General features: G+C 39.6%; 1 protein-coding gene and 1 long non-coding RNA gene across 5 annotated transcripts in view; one reads left to right on the forward strand and one right to left on the reverse strand.

Annotated features, from left to right (window-relative positions):
- The window catches only part of LOC122560130 (uncharacterized), a 42,694-nt gene extending 36,981 nt beyond the window's left edge, over positions 1-5,713 (forward strand). The window contains exon 3 of the long non-coding RNA XR_015759575.1: positions 5,375-5,713. This is a non-coding gene — a long non-coding RNA (uncharacterized LOC122560130). The remainder of the gene's footprint in view (positions 1-5,374) is intronic.
- Positions 1-15,941, reverse strand: part of LOC122560128 (zinc finger protein 512B) — a 106,753-nt gene that overhangs the window by 69,731 nt on the left and 21,081 nt on the right. The gene's annotated exons all lie outside the window — the stretch shown is intronic.

The raw sequence follows: 15,941 nt of genomic DNA on the forward strand, positions 1-15,941 counted from the left end.
GGTTGCGCTTCGGCGGGGCGGTGTGGACTTGTTGGGCCGAAGGGCCTGTTTCCACACTGTAATGTAATCTAATCTAAGGTAATCTAATCTAATATGGGAATTTAAATTGATCAACTATTGAATAAAATGACATTTAACAAAAATACATTAATGTTTAGACTGTTCTTTTACAAGTTAAGCAAACAAGCAAAAGAAGATCATTTTGCATTTGCTGAATAAGCCCATCTGCTGTCTATGGTCTTACCTTTCTAGCTGTTAATCTCCAAAGTGAACATAGCCCCATCATTTTAAGTTTAATAAACTCCAAGTTTATTTCAATTGAATTTACTTCAGCATTGCTTATCAGTTATTTAACCATTTCCTAAAGTTCAAACTGTAATTCCTAAAACTAAAGCTACATCCTAAAACATATGAATAATGAACTAGTTATTCGCAACGATACTTTTCAACTTAACAAAATATAGGGCTGAACCTTACCTTTTTTGATACATTGAGTTTTTTAGAAAGTTTTTCACTTGAGACCTAGCGTGATTTCTCACCATGTTATTAAATACACCTCGTTAACTACCTACACTGACCCATGGTGTTCCTCACATCCAATTCTATCTCCATCTTGTCACACATCATTTCTAGAACAATTCGCTACTCAGCGGATATTTGATGAAGTCCAACATCCCTTGAGCTGCACCATTTTTAAAGGCTGCTGTGCCCTGACAAGTGTCAGCAACCCAGGGTTGCCCTTCAGCGACAACATAATGGCACAGCAAACACAAAACCACACTGCTTGCAGCACTCCTGAAACTCCCTAGCACATACAATCCCATTCTCTCACGCTAGTCATAGCTTAATCATCATGCCATACTGTTTACCTGTCCTTAGCTACATCCCGTCTAAACACTCTCTTGAGGTCACTGCTACACTACCCCAATTCAAACTATAGACCCACACCTTGACATTGTGCAGTATGCGAACATTGCATACAGACAATTCCTGAGCTTTTGTTTACAGCCAGTGAAAGCAAACACAAACAAAATCAATAAAAACTGCAGTTCGCCTCAATCTGCAAATCAAATGCTGGCATCTTGACCAATGGGAATTTTACATTTCATTAAAGTAGGCTACACCCTGCTTTTATCCACTGATACTGGATATCAATTAGGTCCTATCTTGCTTGTAGCTCCTAATGCAGCAGAACTCTGTCATGGTCAAGGCGAGCTACCTCCTCTTCAATATTCCTGTCCTCCAACTCAGCAGATTGCTCCTGTTTCCCTTGCTCCTCAGCAACTACCACATTACCTAGTTGCCTGCTCTAATTGTGCACAGTACAGCACACCAGTATGATGTGGCACACTCTGATGGACTGTATTGTAGACTCCCTGTAACAGTCTATGCAATAGAATCGCATCATCAGCAGCCTCATTGTCTGCTCCACCACTGCTCTGGTCAAGATAATCACAAGACTGCACCTGTGCTCTACATCAGTTAGGAGATTATGCAATGATGTCATGAACCATGGTCACGGTTGGCCAACCTTGTTTCCCAGTAACGAGCCTTGTAAGGCATCTAGACCCTCAAATGCACCAGGTATACAAAAGAGCTTTAGAATATAGGAGTTTTGGCAGCTGCCAGGATAATGGGCACAAACTTCCTCCAGGAAGTGGTAATTGTAATCACAGATCACCTGCCAATTAATCAAATGTAACTCTTTCCTGTACATGAATTCTGCAGCATTGTGTTCAGGCTCTCTCAGTGCCAAGTATGGTACCCTTCACCTGGAGGAAGTCAGCTATACTTCTGAATACTACTTGATGAATTGCAGCACTGAACTCATCAGCAGAAAACAACATGTATCAGGGTTATGTTGCAAAGATGCATTGGTAACTGCCCTGATGTATTTGTGGGTGCATGACTGACAGATCCCATAAAAGTTACTCATTCCTACCTGGAAAGACCTATGGTATAGAATTTCAAAGCAGCTATAACCGTCACAGCCAGTGGAACAGTCTGACCTCCCACTCCTGAAGCCCTCAGGTCTTGCTGAAACATCCCCACAGTTCCCTCACAGTGTCCCAGGACATATAGAATTGTGTCAACGTTGCTCCTTGCTTATCCCTATGAAATGGCGTAAGGGTGAGAAAGCTCTGGTTCTCCTGTGGATCCCACCTATCATGACGGACCCTATTGGTGCTCACCTCTGCTTGAGCTGTGTGTTCCTCAGCCTCAGTGATAACTTGCTGCTGTTCCTAGGCTTGCTATTGGCTGTCATCCTGCATCCACCTTCAGGACAGATCTTAGAACAGTAAGTGGTGGCATGCCATGCAGTTGAGAGCTGTACATACTACTCCATACAGCAAGACATGCTGCATCCCAATAATAAGGGCCATGTCTCTATCATTCATTCAGCTTCAGCCTCAGCATGGGCACCAACTTGATGAAGGTGTTGTGCTAGCTGAGGGTCCAACACATTACATCAAAGAAGGAGTCCTGCTCTCCTTGTCAGTCCCCCCACTGACAGTACATTGTTATTGCTAGTGTTGCAAGTCATACTATTTTCTATTTCCCAAACTGCAGTCGGAAATATCCCCTGACCGTGAACAATCCATGTAGATGACAGACCATGGCAAAGTCTCTGGACAGGGTGTAGACTGTGCCCATGATTGGAAATACAGTCACCTCCCTGACAGGCAGTAGCCTTCATTGATTGGACTGATGACTAGCAACCTTCCAGTTTCCAAGATGATCATTTGGCTGAATACATGCACAGGGTGTTCACCACATAGGCAGCTGGCACCTTTTGGAGGTATTAGATTGACATCTTGGTGTGCCATTGATAAAGATGACACCCCCCCCCCCCCCCAACCCCAAACCCCCACCAACTCCCAGACATGTCTTCAATGACAAGCAGCCTGAACACATGTTTGCATAAAACAGCACATTAATACTGCAGCACAGAGAGCCTTTAGGTTTTGGATGAAATGCCAATATATTAAAAGGCAGGCAACACAAGACAAGGCATGGATTTTGCAAGCATGTAGGTAGATGCTATGTGAGCACGCGCTAAGAACAGCCACAAGATGCAGCCTGGTCAAATCCTGGATCCCTGTCCCTGCCCACAGGGTGTTTTTGCAGCAGCCTTTCAATGTTAGTCTCCCAGTGCTATGCAATGTAAGTCTGTGCATACCGCCTGCAAATGGATCAGAGAAGTGTGGTGAGGGACTGGCAAATGTCAGATGCCAATATCTGTGGCTCGAGTTGCACATTTGGTGTGTGCCCAAGGATCAAGTCCTCAGATGTCATTTGGTGCTGAACAACATGGAGGCTCCTCACAGTCAGGTGCCCTCTCAAGTACCAGGCACCCACTCTGACTTAGATAATAAAAATTCCTGATGTACAGCTTGTTCAGTACATTTGATAAATAGCAAGCTGAATATTAATGAGGCGAGTTGCAGCACTAATAAGGCGTTTAACAAGCTATAATCCCCTTTAATTGACAACATGCCACTGCAACACTGCTCAGCAAATGAATAAAACACAGCAAGTTAAATCCTGGCATTGAGATAGGCTTCTCAAGTAAAACAAAGAATTGTGGATGCTGGACATTTGAAACTAAAACAGAAATTGTTGGAGAAACTCTGCAGGTCTGGTAGCACTAGGTGTTTTTATTTGAGATAGGCCTTACTGGAATTCGTACACAATTCTGCCACAATCTTGCCTTAGCCCACTTCACTCAGACCCTTTTAAGATTCCACACATAGCAGCACTGCTATAGCACTACAAATTAAGAATGTGAAATGTTAGACTTTGATCAACAGTGTTATCTGCAAGTAAATAAAGTATCATTTATAGGTAACATACAAAAATATTCAAAGCTCATGTACATCCAGATTAAAAACCTTCTTACAATGGTTTAAGTCAAAAAGGTTATCAAAAATCTGAAATTCAAAGGAGGCTTCACATTTACAGGAATGCCAACCATGTTTTTGTATGATTCTAAATGTTCAATTAGCTGATTCTGTTGTTTAGTAACCAAGTAGTTCAACTGTCTAATTTGCCCTTGTTGAGTCTTCTGACCAAGAAATAAAAGAATCTGAAATTGATTAATTAAGTTATTTTCATTAATATTTCAGCATTGTGGAGCACATTGACCTTAACGCTGCTAATCTGCATAGATCAATAATCCAGGAGAAGTGTGCTTGGTCCTGACCAGTTCAAATGTGCAGTTTTGTTTTACTGAACTGTAATACATTTCCCTCCCTGAAATCAATGAATCAGTTGTTGAACGGGAAGTGGGAATTATTACAGTGGTAAAATACATAAATTTCAGTTGATTTTGCATGGCATTCTTCTTGGGTATTTTGAAATAATATAAACAGAGTAGCCCATAGCAACTGACAAATCTAAGAAGTGTTGCTCATAGGTTGCCTGAATTGATTAAGCCCAGTCTTTCTGTTTAATTAAAAATTCTGTTTTTTTCAATTTACTTATTTATGCCTACAATTGGTTTTGAAGTGAGTTATTACATTTTTTTAAAATGATATCAGTGGTAATATTTACAGTGAAATGAAGGCAAGAGCCATTAAGCTGAACTGAAGGAAGTAGTCTGATGGTGAATGAGAATACTTATTTGTTCTTGTGTGCGATTTAGCAGATGTAAAGATTTATGTGGAATTTACAATCTGTGAACTGGTTAGATGCTTGCTGGTATGACTAACTAAGTGGAGAAACTGTTACATGCAGCTGTGAACTGATGTCATAACTCAAGCATGAGTACGTCCGGAACTTGCTCAAACTCAATTCGTCCATGCTGACATTACATTGATTTTATAAGACTACATAAAATTAAAGTAGATTGTCAATGTGCTGAATTACACTCAGGGCAACGTAATCTATATAAATGTACTCTAGCTAGTCCATTTGTCTGATGTAGTGCATTTTTAAATTGTCAAATGGTATTTTCTGAGCACGTCGTTATAGCAGAAAGTCCCAAAGCACTGAACATTTTATATACAGGCCACCAACAACAAAGATCAGTAAATTATTATAAAAACCAGCAGCAAAACAGATTCAATGTCACTACATAAGAACCATCTCTCAGATTAAGAACAAATAAGGCAAACGTGCTGCATAATATTTACTTTAAAGGCCATTTTACAAGTTGCCAATCTAGATCAAAAAACACACTTTTAATAATTTTTAATTAACAAAGACAAATTGATAAGTATAGTGGGGTAAATTTTAATTACTTGTTATGCTCATGCTAGCCAGCTGGTGAAGGCAGAAGCCAAAACCAATTTTAGCTCAGCAAAAATTTATTCACATATTCTTTTACTTACAAGCATATATCTCCTGACTCCTGATTCCAATTCTTTTTCAGGAGGGGCTGAATCTTCTGGTTAGTCATAAACTGACTGACTTTAAATAAGACTGTCCTGCAGTGATGCTATGCTACAGATGGTCTTGAAAAACAGAGAGCGAAACTTCTGTCTCTCACTGGATACACATCCCACACTTGACAGCGGCCACAGGTTTTACAGTTCCTGCAGTGCCAAGATGAAGACCAATCTCAACTGAATCCACCTAAGTCCCATGTCTTTCAAGTGGTGAGGGTAAGGCAACCTGGGGTGGAGGGGAATGTGGTTGATTGTTGATAATGGTGGAGGAGATAGATTTTGTAGGCTGGGCTGGAAGGCACAAAGGCAAGGGGTTATAATCTTAGGTGGGGACCCCCAAAGTGCATTATAACTCTGTAGGATATAGTCCCCTTATTTCCTGCCCTTTCACAACCTTCCTTCCACCTTCCACTGTATAGGGCATTATGACAACAGAGGCATATTTGAGCCCGATAAATGGCCATTAATGTGCCATTTATGGGCCTCATGAGGGCTAAGGATGAGCAGCCTAGTAAGTGCCTTACTTCCCCCACCCAATATGGGGATTGGATCAAGAATGGGCGGGTAAGTATTGAACTAGTCACCTACCGTATGTTTTGTACTCCACTGAAAACACACTGCAGGAGGTGTTACAATCCAGCCCCAAAGTGACTCTTTACATGTGCTTCAATAACCAATCAACACCCTTTCAGTTGTAAGTACTGAATCTTAACTGACAATTTAACATGACTGACTCCTATTTTTAATCTGAAACATCAAGGGATACAGGAACAGTGCAACATAATGGTATCCAAGTAAAGATCACACATGATCTGACTGAATGGTGAAGCGGTCTCAAATGACTAGATAGCTTTTTTCTGCTCCTATTTATTATCTTCTTAAAACAGCCAGAAAATGTTGACATTTTTGTATGTTTGTGCAGTTTTTAGTATGTTCACCAGTCGTCAAATACTTGTCAGTCCTTATCTGTAAGGAGAAAGTGAGGACGAAGGGCTTATGTCCAAAACATCGATTCTCCTGCTCCTCGGATGCTGCCTGACCTGCTTTCCCACCAACTCACTCTCAACTCCTATGCTGTAAAGAGCAAGATCTGGAAAATATTCAAGCTTATGCTCAGAAGTGACAAGTAAGACTCATGCCACAGAATTTCCAGGTAATAGCTACCTGAAACAAGAATCTAACCATTTCCCCATGACCTTCAATGGCATTACCATCACTGAATCACCTACTCAACATATTTGAGATTACGATCAACCATAGACTGTCCATGAAAAACCATAAAAATTATTTGACCATTCAAACAGCCCAGAGGTTGGGAATTCTGAGATGGGTAATGTACCTTCTGATTCATTGAAGCCAGCCTTCCATCTACAAGTCACAATTGGGGCAATAATGGGATACTCCCTAACTGTCTGGACGAACATGGCTCCAACGTCACTCAAGAAGTTTGACACCATCCAGACAAAGTAGTTGTCTTGAATAGCACTCCACTGACCAACTTAAATATTCACTCACTTCACCACTGGTGCACACATAGGCACCACTGTGTACCATCTACAATATGACTTGCAGCAAAAGGAAATTGACAGTTGAAGAAAGTTTGATATTTATTCTGAGGTATCAGGTAAAGGTCAAACAGCTTTGTCACACAGATGGAAAAGTCTTTATGGATGGTTACATATAAGGCTAAAGTGAAGCTAGTTGATACAAGTTTTGAAAAGCAACTGGGTGATAAATGTTAAAATGGACTCCCCCACAACTGGAAAAGTAATTATAAAAATCCTTTTAGCTTTTTTGGTCACAGGTTCGTGAAGCTGTAGATTAATCAAAATAAACAGCCCATTTTTGAACTGGAAACCTTTAAAAGAGACCACCCAAAGAGACAATACATACATAAGTAAAATATGGAAATTTTAAAAATACATCAATGGTTGAATGATATTTCTGTGTTATGATATTTTTGGAAAAAATCTGTTTTGTTGAAAACAGGTTGTGTTCACATAAAAGCACGTTTTCTTGTATATGTTATATATCCAATTAAAGAAAAATGCTCAGGCATCTTTGTGATGCATGTTGATTATTTCACATGTGTGGTATTGTGGAATTTTAAAGATGTTTATTTCATATACTACTTGAAATAATGGGTGGCACAGTGGCTCAGTGCTTCATAGCACCAGGGACCCTCAGGGGACTGTGTAGAGTTTGCATTTTCTCCCCGTGTTTGTGGGGCTTCCTCTGGGTGCTCAGGTTTCCTCCCACATTCCAAAGATATACAGATAGGTGGATTGGAATGGGAAATGCAGGGTTACAGGATAGGATAGAGTGGGTGGGTCTGGATGGGAATGCTCTTCAGAGGGACGGTGTGGATGCGATGGGCCAAATGGCCCTTATGCACACTGTAGGGATTCCATGATAATTTAAACTGAATTTAAAATTGGGAATCAGTTTGTTGGCTTTTTAAATACATGCTTAAATAGTGAGTAAAGAAGGCCTGGAATGACTTTAAATTTAACAGCTCTTCTAACAGAGTGTTACTTCATCGCAATTAATCATATCAGCTAACCACAGAATAACAATTGCCCAATCTCTGAATAGCTGCAGACCAGCCATTTGACCAGAGATACATCTTGGACTCTGTGGATGACCCAATGCACTTAATCTATAGGATTTGCCCAGGACGTTTGAGTATCTGATGGGCACATTCCTCAATTAAGACCCTGCAAAAAAGTCCCCATCTCTGAGTTAGACTCTGAAACTTATTTACTTACCTTGATGGATACCCAAAGAAATGGTAGATTAATTCTAGTCTAACTCCTAGTAACTATACAACTAGATAACTACATACGAAGTCCCCAAACACTGACTACCATTGAGACTCCCTCCTCCTGACCTCACAACCCCTTTGACTCCCCCTTTTGTCCACCCCAGGTACCCTCTTAACCCCTTGAATCCCAATCTGACATTTCAAACTCACCCTGCTCTTTTTTCCCTGACTTCCCACTGACCTCCTGACTCACTCCCCTGACACCCCCAAAAAGATCCACATAGCTGCCAGCTTCCTCAACAATCACCTCACACACCTGCCAACCAAACAGCCTGCTATTCTAGCCTTCTGCTTCTCTGCCCATCTACCAGTTCATCCATTTGTCATCCTACCCACTTAATGCCCCACCTACCTACTCCGAACATTAGCCACTCCATACTGTATCCATGCAAACCAATGTAGCTGCCATTATTCTACCAGCCACCACTTGATCCACTTTTCATCTTGCCACTCTACCCAGCTGCCACCCTTCCTTACCCACTTCCTCAACCAACTTAACTCCTTAGCAACATTCACCCATCCCACTCACTTACAGATTGAATACTGACATATTCACCCACCCACACTCATTCAGTAATATCCGAAAAAGCTGTTTAAATGTCATAAAGCTTTTCAGTGTGTTGAAGTGTGAACACTTACCTGGATATACCAGCTAGTGCTATGAAAATGGGCTGTAGATTGTCTTCCTCTTATTAATTCAGTGCTGTGAAGAAGCTTTTGATGGAACATTTCTGAAGATGCCAGCATCAGAAGTCCACGGCAGAAATGGAAAGCAGGTTGTCACACAAAGAAGGCTGGAGTGGAAGGGCAATCCAATAGTGGTTGTTATTCCTTAAAAGGTGGAACAAAGCAATTGCAAGGGATGACTGGGCACTTGAACTGATTGTACACATGGGCGAGACCAGGGACTACTTTTGATGTTCTGGAGTTAAGTATGACAATGAAACACCCTAAAGTAATGATGCTTCATACACTAATATTCCTGATTGTTATTCTAATGCAGCTAATTTCATAACATATCTTGAGTATGAGAATAGGAAATGCCATCCCTTCGAGTAGGAAGTTAAGAAAACTGAAAAAAAAGTTTGCTAAACATATGCTGCTGTCAGTAAGGGAAAGGATATTGGGTTTTACTTGTCAAAGATTTTAAATTAGATTTTGCATAATGGCCAAGCTGAAGGTAGTATGTGCATTGAATGTTGTATAAATAATCATTCATGATGCAGTAATGCACCCGCAACAAAAATTGTAACTGAGAAAATGCTACAAATTGAATTTTTAGACTTGAATACAATGTTGGTAAGAATGGAATCTCTAAAATTAAATAGGTGGACGCAAATCATCAACTATCTGATTGCTTTGCAAAAAGAAATGTGCACATGAAGAAATTGTTAGGAACAGCGGAGGAGATGTGTCTTACATTGTGAGTTTTTACAGCATATAGAAGCCTGATTTAATTTGTTTTGACATTTTAGTTGTAGCATAAAAGTCTACTTTGTTTTATTTAAAAGAAATAAGGGAATCTATTAATTATACATTAATTGTCTTTAATTGCAGGCAGATGGTGGGCATTAATCGGGATCCACTTGAGTTTCTATAAAAGGAACAGATTGAATATGTGATTGTTAGGCTAGAAGGTGTTTGTAATGTATATCTTGGTAAATGAAAGCTAATAAATGCTTGTAAAGATTGGCTCTCACTCTATTCTTCAATGTTTAGTTTTCTGGATTAGAACATGTAGTATGTGATCCTGGCATCAAGAACTCAATATTAAACACTGATCTTTGGCTTTTGAGCTGTGAACAAATATTTGGTCAGCATTTATTTGTACTAATGTTGTTCTGCATATTGACATTTATTACTATATACCAAACCACAAAATGCAATAATAAATACTTTATTTAAAACCGGAAATATCATATTAAGCAAAGCTTACATGTGGAAATAGAAAACTGGAGCAGATACCATAAACCATTTGCCTCCATTGGTTAGAGCCATATCTAGCAGAAAGAAGGTCGGTCATGTTTGTTACAGGCCAATCATTGCTGCTCCAAGACTACAGGTGTTCCTCAAGATAGTTTCCTAAGCCCAACCATCTTCAATTGTTGTATCACTGCCTAGTCTTCTAATATTAGGTCAGAAGTGTGGATGTCCACTGAGTCTTCAGTTCCATTCACAGTCCCTCAGTTAATGAAGCAATCCATGCTTTCTGATCAATAATCTGATCTGAACAATAATCAAGCTTGGGACAATAAATGGCAAATTACATTTTGCCATACAAGTGCAAGGTAACAATCATCTCCAACAAAATACTGTCTCAATACATCCTTCTGGCATTACTATCTTCAGCTCTCCAACTATCAGCATCACGGAGCTCACCACTGATTAGCAGTCTAACTGAACTGGTCATATAAATTCTGTGGCTGCAAAAGCAGGTCAGAGTCAGTGTGTTCTTCATAGAATCATAGAATCTCTACAGTGTGGAAACAGGCCCTTTGGCCCAACAAGTCCACACCGACTCTCCGAAGAGTAACCCACCCAGGCCCATTCCCCTACTCTACATGTACCCCTGACTAACGTACCTAACCTATATATCCCTGAACACAATGGACAATTTAGCATGGCCAATTCGCCTAACTGCACATCTCTGGACTGTGGGAGGAAATCAGAGCACCCAGAGGAAACCCATGCAAACATGGGGAGAATGTTGAAACTCCACACAGACAGTTGCCTGAGGCTAGAATCGAACTCGGGTCCCTGGCACTGTGAGGCAACAGTGCTAACCACTGGGCCACCATGCTTCAATGAGTACTTCATGCATTGGCTTCTCAATGTTTTTTACAATCGATGAGGCAAAGTCAGGAACATGATTGAATACTCTCCATTTGCCAACAATATTTAAACAGCACAACACTATTCAAAGAAACCAGCATAATCATCACCTCATCCACCAGTTTAAAAATTCACTCCCCACAATACTAAAACAATGTGGATGCAATGTGTGTAAGATGCACTTGAGCAAATCACGAAGGCTTCTTCAAGGAAGGGCGAGAGTAGCAGGCACATGGAACAACCATCACTCCAAGTTCCCTTTCAGATCACAAACCATCTTTCATTGTTGATCGATCAATTTCCTGGAAATTCTTCCAGAACACCACCATGAGACTGCACAAACTACAATGGTGAAGAAGGTAGCTTACCTTTCCAAGGTAAATATATGCTGGTCTTACCATTGGCACTCATATTCATGGACATGGACAAATTAGGTCAAAGCATTAAAATGTGGAAGTTGTGATTGTAAATTCACAGACACTGATGCATAAATTGACCTACTCTACAATCATTATAGGTGCCTAGGTTATATTTTACTGTTAAACAGTTCATCAGTTACACTGAATAAAATAATCTATTAACATAGTAACAACATTGTAAGTGCTTATATAGAATGCAGCTAATATTTACTAAGCTTGCTGATTTGCTTTTATCATGTCATGAATGTACATTGTTCAGAACACAGACACTGAAATTCAAAACCAAAGGTATCACTGAACATTTGAAGTTTGAAGTGATTATTAATGAAAAATATCTATTCAGTAGCTTTGAATTTGCAGATATGCCAGTGAAAAATTGTTCACTCTTTTACTGTGCTGGAATGTCATGCACAGCTTTGACCAGATTCTATTACAGATTTCTGGAGTCCCACATCAACTTTCATACCATTGTTGTAATCCAAAATTATTTGCATGAGAGTTTTATCTTAATGAATTTAGGTTAAAGAAATCTCTATTCTGCTTAGCCTACCGAATCATTAATATTGCAACATAGATCTGTGAAATACCATACATAAAATCTCAGACTTTACCAAGTCACATTGAATATGGCGGGATGTTGGTATGAAAGATAACATACCAAAAATATCAGTGTTCCTTATAAATCTAGGGTAAAGCTGAAGTACTTTTCAGCATCTGCACATGCACAGTTGATCGTGGAATTCTAGAGACTGCTGTCTGTAATACCTTCTTCCCTTAAAGAGTCTGCTGTTACATCCCTCAACAATATATTTGGCACTGGAATCACTGTAATGGCATTAAAGTAAGGCCTTTACACACTAGTTCTTAATGAAAAGGCTAGAAAAATTACTGCAAGTTCAAGGGTAGTACGGGGGCTTAGTGGTTAGCACTGCTGCCTCACAAGGCCAGGGACTTGGGTGACTGTCTGTGGAGTTTGCACATTCTCCCTGTGTCTGCATGGGTTTCTGTCCACAGTCCAACCATGTGCAGAGCAGGGGGATTGGCCACACTAAATTGCTCAATGTATCCAAGGATGTATAGGCTAGGTGGGTAAGGTATGGGAAATGCAGGGTTACGGGTGAGAGGGTAGGTCTTGGTGGGATGCTCTTCTGAGGATTGATGTGGACTCAATGGCATGTTTGCATGCTGTAGGGATTCTCTGATTGAGGATTAAGTGAGCGTTATTGTTGTAATAAGTGATGATTAGTATTGAACAACCTCTCTGGTCTTGAAAATGAAATTTACAGGTCTAGAGTCTTCTTCCTGTGGAGCAAGTTAATTCTGCACATTTTTTTTTCAAAAATGGACTTAGGCTCTGCTGTCAGTAGGTGGGGAAACATGTAAAATCCAAAAGGATGTTTTCTTGCCTTACCACTGATTTGTCTAAAATTTTACAGGGGCAGATAGGTGTCTGGTGGCCAATTAATCAAGGACTTCATCCTGCTCATGGTAGGAGTTGTCCTACATCATGTGGAAGGCCCAGAAGCATCAGCTGCACAGCCTGGTGTCAGGTAAGGGAGGGGAACTTTGTTCATGTTTCCTTGTCTCAGTAGAGGAAGGCCCTTCAAGATCACTCCCCATTTTAATTTTCCCTCAATCTCTTGAACCTAGCTTCCCATCCTCTTCACTCTCCTCCCAGAACTCACCAGGGGCCATCAGCATGCTGGGTGGATCTGTAGTCCCAGCAGTGCCATTACTGTGACTGGCAATGCCAGTACTAAAAGCTAACAGAAAATTCAATTGGCTAGCAGGTCTCTAAGGTGGGACATCCTTCTGAGAAAAGGGGCATAAGCCTTGCCTCAAAGCAATTAAGACAATGCTCCAAGCATTCACTTGTCACCAGGCTACCGTCAGAGTTGTTGGCAGAAAACCACCTCAACTTTTTAGGACAGCGCAGGGAACTTGAACACCCCATAAAATCCACTCCAGTTTTTTTCTCCATGATACAAATGTAACTAATGTTTGTAATTTCCTCCTTGCTAATTTGCATTCTGCATATCTCAGAGATCTTCAATTTGATTGTTCAAAAATCCTCACAACTGTTTTCCTTGTTCACATATGTCACTGATCCTCTGTAGACATACCAGAGCAAAACATATGCCTCATTAATCCAAATCTCCATACTCATGCCAGTGAAAAGGCTTTGGCAATTTGTAAGTGAGGTGACCAGCAAAATCGGTTTCTTCCCTGTTGTGAACAAAATCCAAGCTGTTAACATTACCCCCTTCAGTAAGTTTTTAAATTGAGTTTCAATTTGGCAGTCTAAAATATTTGAAAAAAGAACAAATCAAATTTTGATTTTTTTTTCTCTGTAAAATGCGCTTATAGTTTCTCTATGATTTGTCACTTGATTTCTTAACAGTGCAAAATAACAAAAAATTACAAATATGATGAATCTATGCAGCCAAACATTAAAACATAGCAGCTCCAGGTATTAACATTATCTGTTTTGTACAATTTTCAACCTTGCATTACATATTAGGATTGTAATGCTACTTTCTCAGATTCAGCATCACTAACACTGTTTTGCCTACAAATTACCCTGGGAATTAAACACAAAACTCTCATCACTGAGTTTCTGGAATACATGACATGCTGCTCGATGGGTTCCTTATCTTCATGGTAGAGTATATGGGTGATTAGATGCTGACTGAGACCAGAAAGATTTACTGACCATTAAACAGGTAAATGTACATTACAGAGCATAAACTGTATATTTACAGTAATATAAACTTAACTAAACTCGTTTAACTATCAAAATGATAGACTTTCTTTCTTATGATGATGTTCAACATTAAATAAGAACTTTAAACGTGATTCTCTATTTAAACAGCTATTTACTGGCCTCATCACATTGATGGATCCAGACTAACTGCTGCTGTGCAATGTTTCCAAATATGTAGATCCAAGTTCCTTGAAGATTTCCCAGATGAAAAAGACATCAAAAACTATTTATTCTGTAACTAGATTATCATTAGGAGACTTCAAAATCACATTTTCCTATTTATAAACAAATACCAGACATTTGCTGCAAGTGGCCATGGGATCCCCATGGGATGCTTCTATTTGACATGAAAGTCTTGAACCATTGATCTGTTCCTATCACTTTTAAGTGGCTTGATTGATGGACCCCAATCCCAGTAAAATAAAAACTGGCAGTCAATCTTTTGTATCCTTAATTAGGCTGCATCGTGGCTTTGTTTTCACACGTGCATCAGCCAGTCTGAGATGCATATTTTTCTTGCTAGCTACAATTAGTAGTAACCTATTTAATCTTGTGAACGGTGTAACCAGCAAGAACATAACCAATAGATAATTCACCCATGCTTCATTTTATTGCACTCTGCCATTTTATTCCTTTTGAGCACCTACTCTTTTTCTTCCTCACTGTCAAGCCATTACTTACAAAAATTGTTCACTATTCAGAAACATTAACAATGTTTTAGAGATTGTAGCTCATTAAGTGCCTCGTTTACTATTCAACAAGTGGTTTTGCATGATTATTGCTGATGCATTTAGATTAAATAAACTGCTATTGGTAATTTATAAAGAAATATATTTTGTCACTAGTGTAGTTCAAAATACTGCTGCAAAGCTTGTTAGAAGAATATTAATGTTACCAGTATACATTATTTCAAAGCTGAATAACTCGCAATAATTCAAAGGAAACAAAATGTACGTACATAGTAGAGCATATAATATATCTATATTGTGAAATCTTAGCGATCTAATCCATAATAATGTTGAAAGAAGATATATTGTGCCAAAGCTTACATTACCAAGTGATTAAACTACAACAAAGATCTTTATAGTACCTTTAATATAACATAACAAAACTCTAGGTGTTTCACAAAGTGTCATAAAACATAATATGACAATGGATCACATAGGTGATATTACAGCATATAACCAAGTTATCTTGACTACAATTGACTACTTGACTACAGTTCAGCCTTCAACACTATTATCCCCTCGAGACTGATTATAAACTTAGTGATCTCAGACTAAACCCCATTCTCGGCAACTGGATCCTCAGCTTCCTGACCCACAGGCCACAATCAGTGAAGATTAGGGAAAATATTTAATCATCACTAACACTCAACACTCAGCACCCTACTGTACTCACTGTACACCCATGACTGCCTCACAAAATACCAGACTAATGCCATTTACAAATTCACTGATGACACCACCATAGTTGGTCGAATCTCAGATGGCGACGAAACAGACTACAGACAGGAGATGGAAGACTTGGAAAAATGGTGCACTGAGAACAACCTAGCTCTCAATGTCAGTAAAAACTGAAGAACTCATTATTGATTTTCAGTGGGATATTACTCATATCCCCCCCCCTACACAGCACAGAGGTGGAATGAGTGGACAGTGTCAAGTTCCTGGGAGTGGTCATCAACAACAAGCTTTCTTGGACTCTTCATG

Source organism: Chiloscyllium plagiosum, unplaced genomic scaffold (genome assembly GCF_037043375.1).
Source record: "Chiloscyllium plagiosum isolate Xiang-an unplaced genomic scaffold, Cpla_swu_hap1 HiC_scaffold_15, whole genome shotgun sequence".
In the NCBI taxonomy this organism is placed as follows: Eukaryota; Metazoa; Chordata; class Chondrichthyes; order Orectolobiformes; family Hemiscylliidae; genus Chiloscyllium; species Chiloscyllium plagiosum.